Source organism: Hypanus sabinus, unplaced genomic scaffold, assembly GCF_030144855.1.
Source record: "Hypanus sabinus isolate sHypSab1 unplaced genomic scaffold, sHypSab1.hap1 scaffold_584, whole genome shotgun sequence".
Taxonomy (NCBI): domain Eukaryota; kingdom Metazoa; phylum Chordata; class Chondrichthyes; order Myliobatiformes; family Dasyatidae; genus Hypanus; species Hypanus sabinus.
Window position 1 is genome coordinate 187,501 of NW_026781442.1, and position 10,000 is coordinate 197,500.

A 10,000-nucleotide genomic window follows, 5' to 3' on the forward strand; every position below is an offset into this window, starting at 1 on the left:
TTGGGTTGTGCTCCTGGCAGGTCCGCACGCGTCATACCTCGGCTGGCTTGCCGCGAGGGGACGTCTTCCGAGGGTCGTGCCGGCCGAGGGGCGGCTCCTCCGTCGGGACTACAGGAGGTCGCACCGCCCATCGCAGTCCTCGGCAGACGTCGAAATTATTCCAAGTCCCGCCGCATTAGGGTTGGTTAACGACTTGTCCCGGCCGGGCTGGTTAACGACTTGTCTCGCCGACGTTGGTTAACGACTTGTCCCGGCCGGGCTGGTTAACGACTTGTCTCGCCGACGTTGGTTAACGACTTGTCCCGGCCGGGCTGGTTAACGACTTGTCCCGGCCGGGCTGGTTAACGACTTGTCTCGCCGACGTTGGTTAACGATTTGCCAGGGCCCGGGCGGGCAACCCGATTGCCCGCCCGGGGATTGGGTTCGGGCTAGGGTTAGGGTTAGGGTTAGGGTTAGGGTTGGGGTTAGGGCTCGGGTTAGGGCGGGGCTTAGGCTTAGAGCTGGGGTTAGGATTAGGGTTAGGGCTGGGGTTAGGGTGAGCGTTAGGGTTGGGGCTAGGGTTAGGGTTAGGGTTGGGGTTAGCTTTAGGGTTAGGGCTGGGGTTAGGGTTAGGGTTAGGGTTCGGGCTAGGGTCAGGGCTAGGGCTAGGATATGGGTTGGGGCTTGGGCTGGGGCTAGGGTTAGGGTTAGGGTTAGGGTTGGGGTTGGGGTTAGGGTTAGGGTTAGCGTTCGGGTTGGGGCTAGGGCTCGGGTGAGGGCGGGGGTTAGCTTTAGGGTTAGGGCTGGGGTTAGGGCTAGGGTTGGGGTTGGGGTTAGGGTTAGGTTTAGCGTTCGGGTTGGGGCTAGGGCTCGGGTTAGGGCGGGGGTTAGCTTTAGGGTTAGGGCTGGGGTTAGGGCTAGGGTTGGGGCTAGGGTCAGGGCTAGGCCTAGGATATGGGTTGGGGCTTGGGCTGGGGCTAGGGCTCGTGCTATGGCCAGGGTTAGTTTTAAGGTTTGGGTTGTGCTCCTGGCAGGACCGCACGCGTCATACCTCGGCGGGTGGCCGCGAGGGGACGTCTTCCGAGGGTCGTGCCGGCCGAGGGGCGGCTCCTCCGTCGGGACTACAGGAGGTCGCACCGCCCATCGCAGTCCTCGGCAGACGTCGAAATTATTCCAAGTCCCGCCGCATTAGGGTTGGTTAACGACTTGTCCCGGCCGGGCTGGTTAACGACTTGTCTCGCCGACGTTGGTTAACGACTTGTCCCGGCCGGGCTGGTTAACGACTTGTCTCGCCGACGTTGGTTAACGACTTGTCCCGGCCGGGCTGGTTAACGACTTGTCTCGCCGACGTTGGTTAACGATTTGCCAGGGCCCGGTCGGGCAACCCGATTGCCCGCCCGGGGATTGGGTTCGGGCTAGGGTTAGGGTTAGGGTTAGGGTTAGGGTTAGGGTTAGGGTTAGGGTTAGGGTTAGGGTTAGGGTTAGGGTTAGGGTTAGGGTTAGGGTTAGGGTTAGGGTTAGGGTCAGGGTTAGGGTTAGCGTTCGGGTTGGGGCTAGGGCTCGGGTTAGGGCGGGGGTTAGCTTTAGGGTTAGGGCTGGGGTTAGGGCTAGGGTTGGGTCTAGGGTCAGGGCTAGGCCTAGGATATGGGTTGGGGCTTGGGCTGGGGCTAGGGCTCGTGCTATAGCCAGGGTTAGTTTTAAGGTTTGGGTTGTGCTCCTGGCAGGTCCGCACGCGTCATACCTCGGCGGGTGGCCGCGAGGGGACGTCTTCGGAGGGCCGTGCCGGCCGAGGGGCGGCTCCTCCGTCGGGACTACAGGAGATCGCACCGCCCATCGCAGTCCTCGGCAGACGTCGAAATTATTCCAAGTCCCGCCGCATTAGGGTTGGTTAACGACTTGTCCCGGCCGGGCTGGTTAACGACTTGTCTCGCCGACGTTGGTTAACGACTTGTCTCGCCGACGTTGGTTAACGACTTGTCCCGGCCGGGCTGGTTAACGACTTGTCTCGCCGACGTTGGTTAACGATTTGCCAGGGCCCGGGCGGGCAACCCGATTGCCCGCCCGGGGATTGGGTTCGGGCTAGGGTTAGGGTTAGGGTTAGGGTTGTGGTTGGGGTTAGGGCTCGGGTTAGGGCGGGGCTTAGGCTTAGAGCTGGGGTTAGGATTAGGGTTAGGGCTGGGGTTAGGGTGAGCGTTAGGGTTGGGGCTAGGGTTAGGGTTAGGGTTGGGGTTAGCTTTAGGGTTAGGGCTGGGGTTAGGGTTAGGGTTAGGGTTCGGGCTAGGGTCAGGGCTAGGGCTAGGATATGGGTTGGGGCTTGGGCTGGGGCTAGGGTTAGGGTTAGGGTTAGGGTTGGGGTTGGGGTTAGGGTTAGGGTTAGCGTTCGGGTTGGGGCTAGGGCTCGGGTGAGGGCGGGGGTTAGCTTTAGGGTTAGGGCTGGGGTTAGGGCTAGGGTTGGGGTTGGGGTTAGGGTTAGGTTTAGCGTTCGGGTTGGGGCTAGGGCTCGGGTTAGGGCGGGGGTTAGCTTTAGGGTTAGGGCTGGGGTTAGGGCTAGGGTTGGGGCTAGGGTCAGGGCTAGGCCTAGGATATGGGTTGGGGCTTGGGCTGGGGCTAGGGCTCGTGCTATGGCCAGGGTTAGTTTTAAGGTTTGGGTTGTGCTCCTGGCAGGACCGCACGCGTCATACCTCGGCGGGTGGCCGCGAGGGGACGTCTTCGGAGGGCCGTGCCGGCCGAGGGGCGGCTCCTCCGTCGGGACTACAGGAGGTCGCACCGCCCATCGCAGTCCTCGGCAGACGTCGGAATTATTCCAAGTCCCGCCGCATTAGGGTTGGTTAACGACTTGTCCCGGCCGGGCTGGTTAACGATTTGTCTCGCCGGCGTTGGTTAACGATTTGTCTCGCCGACGTTGGTTAACGATTTGCCAGGGCCCGGTCGGGCAAACCGATTGCCCGCCCGGGGATTGGGTTCGGGCCAGGTTTAGGGTTAGGGTTAGGGCCAGGGCTAGGGTTAGGGCTGGGGTTAGGTCTAGGGTTAGGGTTAGGTTCAGGGTTAGGGCTGGGGTTAGGTTTAGGGTTAGGGCGGGGGTTAGGGTTAGCGTTAGGGTTAGGGCCTGGGTTAGGGTTACGGCTGGGGTTAGGGTTAGGGTTAGGGCTAGGGCTAGGATATGGGTTAGGGCTTGGGCTGGGGCTAGGGCTCGTGTTATGGCGCTCGGCCAAAACTACGGCTTCCGCCGAATTCAAAACCTACAAGGTCCCGCGGCGGGGAGCAGCCGGGGGACGTGTTGGGAGCGACGTTCGGACCGAGGGGCGGCACTTTCGGAGGGTGGACCGGAGGTCGGTTAACCAATCGTCACGAGCCGGGGAACGGAAGAACTGTTCGCGCCGGGCTGCTGCCTAAGTCTTTGTCCTGTTCTGCCCGTCAGCACCGGACCCGGTCGGTTACCGCAGAGCCGGCTCGGGACTGGTTAACGACTTGTCCCGGCCGGGCCGGTTAACCATTTGTCTCGCCGACGTCGGTTAACGATTTGCCTGAGCCCGGTCGGTTAACCAATTGTCACGAGCCGGCGAACGGAAGAACTGTCCGCGCCGGGCCGCTGCCTAAGTCTCTGTCCTGTTCTGCGTGTCAGCACCGGACCCGGTCGGTTACCGCAGTGCCGGCTGGGGTCTGGTTAACGACTTGTCCCGGCCGGGCCGGTTAACCATTTGTCACGCCGAAGTTGGTTAACGACTTGTCCCGGCCGAGCCGGTTAACCATTTGTCTCGCCGACGTTGGTTAACGACTTGTCCCGGCCGGGCTGGTTAACGACTTGTCCCGGCCGGGCTGGTTAACGACTTGTCCCGGCCGGGCTGGTTAACGATTTGCCAGGGCCCGTTCGGGCAACCCGATTGCCCGCCCGGGGATTGGGTTCGGGCTAGGGTTAGGGTTAGGGTTAGGGTTAGGGTTAGGGTTAGGGTTAGGGTTAGGGTTAGGGTTAGGGTTAGGGTTAGGGTTAGGGTTAGGGTTAGGGTTAGGGTTAGGGTTAGGGTTGGGGCTAGGGTTAGGGTTAGGGTCAGGGTTGGGGCTAGGGTTAGGGTTAGGGTTGGGGTTAGCTTTAGGGTTAGGGCTGGGGTTAGGGTTAGGGTTGGGGTTAGGGCTAGGGTCAGGGCTAGGGCTAGGATATGGGTTGGGGCTTGGGCTGGGGCTAGGGCTAGGATATGGGTTGGGGCTTGGGCTGGGGCTAGGGCTCGTGCTATGGCCAGGGTTAGTTTTAAGGTTTGGGTTGTGCTCCTGGCAGGTCCGCACGCGTCATACCTCGGCTGGCTTGCCGCGAGGGGACGTCTTCCGAGGGTCGTGCCGGCCGAGGGGCGGCTCCTCCGTCGGGACTACAGGAGGTCGCACCGCCCATCGCAGTCCTCGGCAGACGTCGGAATTATTCCAAGTCCGGCCGCATTAGGGTTGGTTAACGACTTGTCCCGGCCGGGCTGGTTAACGATTTGTCTCGCCGGCGTTGGTTAACGATTTGTCTCGCCGACGTTGGTTAACGATTTGCCAGGGCCCGGTCGGGCAAACCGATTGCCCGCCCGGGGATTGGGTTCGGGCCAGGTTTAGGGTTAGGGTTAGGGCCAGGGCTAGGGTTAGGGCTGGGGTTAGGTCTAGGGTTAGGGTTAGGTTCAGGGTTAGGGCTGGGGTTAGGTTTAGGGTTAGGGCGGGGGTTAGGGTTAGCGTTAGGGTTAGGGCCTGGGTTAGGGTTACGGCTGGGGTTAGGGTTAGGGTTAGGGCTAGGGCTAGGATATGGGTTAGGGCTTGGGCTGGGGCTAGGGCTCGTGTTATGGCGCTCGGCCAAAACTACGGCTTCCGCCGAATTCAAAACCTACAAGGTCCCGCGGCGGGGAGCAGCCGGGGGACGTGTTGGGAGCGACGTTCGGACCGAGGGGCGGCACTTTCGGAGGGTGGACCGGAGGTCGGTTAACCAATCGTCACGAGCCGGGGAACGGAAGAACTGTTCGCGCCGGGCTGCTGCCTAAGTCTTTGTCCTGTTCTGCCCGTCAGCACCGGACCCGGTCGGTTACCGCAGAGCCGGCTCGGGACTGGTTAACGACTTGTCCCGGCCGGGCCGGTTAACCATTTGTCACGCCGACGTCGGTTAACGATTTGCCTGAGCCCGGTCGGTTAACCAATTGTCACGAGCCGGCGAACGGAAGAACTGTCCGCGCCGGGCCGCTGCCTAAGTCTCTGTCCTGTTCTGCGTGTCAGCACCGGACCCGGTCGGTTACCGCAGTGCCGGCTGGGGTCTGGTTAACGACTTGTCCCGGCCGGGCCGGTTAACCATTTGTCACGCCGAAGTTGGTTAACGACTTGTCCCGGCCGAGCCGGTTAACCATTTGTCTCGCCGACGTCGGTTAACGATTTGCCTGAGCCCGGTCGGTTAACCAATTGTCACCGAGCCGGCGAACGGAAGAACTGTCCGCGCCGGGCCGCTGCCCAAGTCTCTGTCCTGTTCTGCATGTCAGCACCGGACCCGGTCGGTTACCGCAGTGCCTGCTGGGGTCTGGTTAACGACTTGTCCCGGCCGGGCCGGTTAACCATTTGTCACGCCGAAGTTGGTTAACGACTTGTCCCGGCCGAGCCGGTTAACCATTTGTCTCGCCGACGTCGGTTAACGATTTGCCTGAGCCCGGTCGGTTAACCAATTGTCACCGAGCCGGCGAACGGAAGAACTGTCCGCGCCGGGCCGCTGCCTAAGTCTCTGTCCTGTTCTGCATGACAGCACCGGACCGGGTCGGTTACCGAAGTGCCGGCTCGGGTCTGGTTAACGACTTGTCCCGGCCCGGCCGGTTAACCATTTGTCACGCCGACGTCGGTTAACGACTTGTCCCGGCCGAGCCGGTTAACCATTTGTCTCGCCGACGTCGGTTAACGATTTGCCTGAGCCCGGTCGGTTAACCAATTGTCACCGAGCCGGCGAACGGAAGAACTGTCCGCGCCGGGCCGCTGCCCAAGTCTCTGTCCTGTTCTGCATGTCAGCACCGGACCCGGTCGGTTACCGCAGTGCCTGCTGGGGTCTGGTTAACGACTTGTCCCGGCCGGGCCGGTTAACCATTTGTCACGCCGAAGTTGGTTAACGACTTGTCCCGGCCGAGCCGGTTAACCATTTGTCTCGCCGACGTCGGTTAACGATTTGCCTGAGCCCGGTCGGTTAACCAATTGTCACCGAGCCGGCGAACGGAAGAACTGTCCGCGCCGGGCCGCTGCCCAAGTCTTTGTCCTGTTCTGCATGTCAGCACCGGACCCGGTCGGTTACCGCAGTGCCTGCTGGGGTCTGGTTAACGACTTGTCCCGGCCGGGCCGGTTAACCATTTGGCACGCCGAAGTTGGTTAACGACTTGTCCCGGCCGAGCCGGTTAACCATTTGTCTCGCCGACGTCGGTTAACGATTTGCCTGAGCCCGGTCGGTTAACCAATTGTCACCGAGCCGGCGAACGGAAGAACTGTCCGCGCCGGGCCGCTGCCCAAGTCTTTGTCCTGTTCTGCATGTCAGCACCGGACCCGGTCGGTTACCGCAGTGCCTGCTGGGGTCTGGTTAACGACTTGTCCCGGCCGGGCCGGTTAACCATTTGTCACGCCGAAGTTGGTTAACGACTTGTCCCGGCCGAGCCGGTTAACCATTTGTCTCGCCGACGTCGGTTAACGATTTGCCTGAGCCCGGTCGGTTAACCAATTGTCACCGAGCCGGCGAACGGAAGAACTGTCCGCGCCGGGCCGCTGCCCAAGTCTTTGTCCTGTTCTGCATGTCAGCACCGGACCCGGTCGGTTACCGCAGTGCCTGCTGGGGTCTGGTTAACGACTTGTCCCGGCCGGGCCGGTTAACCATTTGTCACGCCGAAGTTGGTTAACGACTTGTCCCGGCCGAGCCGGTTAACCATTTGTCTCGCCGACGTCGGTTAACGATTTGCCTGAGCCCGGTCGGTTAACCAATTGTCACCGAGCCGGCGAACGGAAGAACTGTCCGCGCCGGGCCGCTGCCCAAGTCTTTGTCCTGTTCTGCATGTCAGCACCGGACCCGGTCGGTTACCGCAGTGCCTGCTGGGGTCTGGTTAACGACTTGTCCCGGCCGGGCCGGTTAACCATTTGTCACGCCGAAGTTGGTTAACGACTTGTCCCGGCCGAGCCGGTTAACCATTTGTCTCGCCGACGTCGGTTAACGATTTGCCTGAGCCCGGTCGGTTAACCAATTGTCACCGAGCCGGCGAACGGAAGAACTGTCCGCGCCGGGCCGCTGCCCAAGTCTTTGTCCTGTTCTGCATGTCAGCACCGGACCCGGTCGGTTACCGCAGTGCCTGCTGGGGTCTGGTTAACGACTTGTCCCGGCCGGGCCGGTTAACCATTTGTCACGCCGAAGTTGGTTAACGACTTGTCCCGGCCGAGCCGGTTAACCATTTGTCTCGCCGACGTCGGTTAACGATTTGCCTGAGCCCGGTCGGTTAACCAATTGTCACCGAGCCGGCGAACGGAAGAACTGTCCGCGCCGGGCCGCTGCCTAAGTCTCTGTCCTGTTCTGCATGACAGCACCGGACCCGGTCGGTTACCGAAGTGCCGGCTCGGGTCTGGTTAACGACTTGTCCCGGCCCGGCCGGTTAACCATTTGTCACGCCGACGTCGGTTGACGACTTGTCCCGGCCGGGCCGGTTAACCATTTGTCACGCCGAAGTTGGTTAACGACTTGTCCCGACCGGGCCGGTTAACCATTTGTCACGCCGAAGTTGGTTAACGACTTGTCCCGGTCGGGCCGGTTAACGATCTGCCAGGGCCCGGTCGGGAACTCGATTGCCCGCCCGGGGACTGTTGTCTTGCTCCACCGCACGGCCGGGGGGGTCGGTCGGCACGGCTAACGAGCCGTCCGAGAACTGCCGGTTAACCAGTTGCCCGGTGGCAATTCGTTAACTGAGTCCGCTCCGGAAGTCTGGATGCGGGTCGGATTTGAGGGTCGTAGCCGGGCAGGAGTTCCAGAGGCTCGGCAGCCGGGGTCAGATACGGCCGCCCCTTTGACACATGCAATTTCTGTACGGGGGCATTGGCGGGGTTTCCGGAGATTTACGGGGAGGCGTTTTTCTCGACCACTTAGGAGTGGTCGACGGGCGTTACGGGCCTCCCCACTTCGTTAACCCGGGCCGCGCGGCGGTATTTCCGCACGCTTCCCAAGGTCGCCCGTATGGATTTTCGGACGAATTCCCAATGGCGGAAGTCAGTCAGCGGGACGTATCCGCAGGCCCAAGCCGACCGAGGGGCAGCATATACGGGCTGACTACCGGTGCTCGGGCCGCCGAATCGAAACCTTGCCCGAATGATTTTCTGACAAAGTCCCGCGGCGGGGAGACGCGAGGGGACGAATTCGGAGGGTCGTGCCGGCCGAGGGGCGGCATTTTCGGTGGGACTACCGCAGGTCCCTCCGCCAAAAATAGGGCTACGGCCCGATCGAAAATCTGACAAAGTCCCGCTGCGGTGAGCCGCGAGGGGACGTATTCGGAGGGCCGTGCCGGCCGAGGGGCGGCATTTTCGGTGGGACTACCGCAGGTCCCACCGCCGATCCGAGACCTTGGCAGAAGTCGAAATTATTCCAAGTCCCAACTCGGAAGTCGGAATGAAGGCTGATTCGGGGCCCTGCTGCCGGCCGAAGCGGACGATGCACGGCCGCACTACCGGAGGGCCGACCGCCGACAGAGGCGCGTGCTCCCGGCGCCGCGCCGGTTAACCAATTGACGGCGGAAGTCTGTGAAGGTCGGATCCAGCCCGTCGGGCGGGCCCGAGGTGCGACGAGGCCGGCGTGAGCTCCGGGCGTCTTACCGCCGGTTTGACACACGTCATTGTTGTACGGTCAGTCGCGGCGCCGGTTAACCAGTTAGGCCCGGAGAGCGCTATGAAGGTTGCATTTGCCCCGCCTGGCCGGGCCAAGGTACGACCTGCCCGGCAGGACTTCCGGCAGGCGTCCCGCCGACTTGACACATGCAATTTCTGTACGGGGGCATTGGCGGGGTTCCCGGAGATTTTCGGGAACACGTTTTCCAGAGGCACTTAGACGGATTTCCAGTGGTACGGTTGACACACGAGACAGACAGACAACACAACACACACAGTGCGGAGGCCGAAGTGAACCTTCGGGGGTTATTTCGGACTCAGTAAGCGGGAGGCCAGGCGAGCTCCGACTTACAGTGATTTATAGACAGAAAAGGCTTTTGAATGCTTACCGAGGTGAAGGCAGACGGGAAGTCCGAGGACGCGCCAGGGGCTCCGGACAGGGTCTGAGCGGGAACCGTGGGCGACGGCCGGCAGACCCGACGGGTAGCCAAAAGCCTTTTAGGAGGGGAGCACGCACTTTGTGTGACGGAGACTTGTGTGGGAACCAGCCTGCCACGGGTGCCCTCGCGAGTGTCGTCTGCGGAGACCTCTGTTCCCCGATCGATGCGGCTTGGTCGGTCCTACCTTTGGGAGAGGCCGAGTGGAAGCGACGGTCTCGACACGTGCGGCGAACTTCCACGCTCGGCTCGTTACCATCTCCGGAGGTGGGTTGATGGGTCTGCCGCGGGGCGGCCCGATACCGACCGAGGTCTTCATGCTTCGGACGGAATTGGACGTTGGGCATTCGCACGTTTGCACCGCGATCGATCAGCCGGATTCCCCCGCCGGCGGACGAGACTGCTGCGCCCACGAATGACGGGGGCCGGGCGGGCGGCCGTCGACCATCCCGAGAAGGCAGGCACACACGCGCTCCATACCTAGGCGGTGAAGGTGCGGACCTCACCGGAGCGGACGACGGGGCGGGATGGCGAGGCGCTCACCGGCGCGGCGTTGGCCCCGGGCCGTCGGAGGCGAGCGGCGACCGTCGACCGTCCCGAGAGCCAACTCGGCAGGAGCGGTGCGGGTGCGGACCCCACCCAGCGACGCGGCTCGAGAGGGGGCGGCGCGGCGCCGCGACGAGCATGGCCCCGAGAGTGCAGGGGACGGGCGCGCCGGCCGCAGCAGCACTCTCTCGCGCCGCACAGGCAAGGCG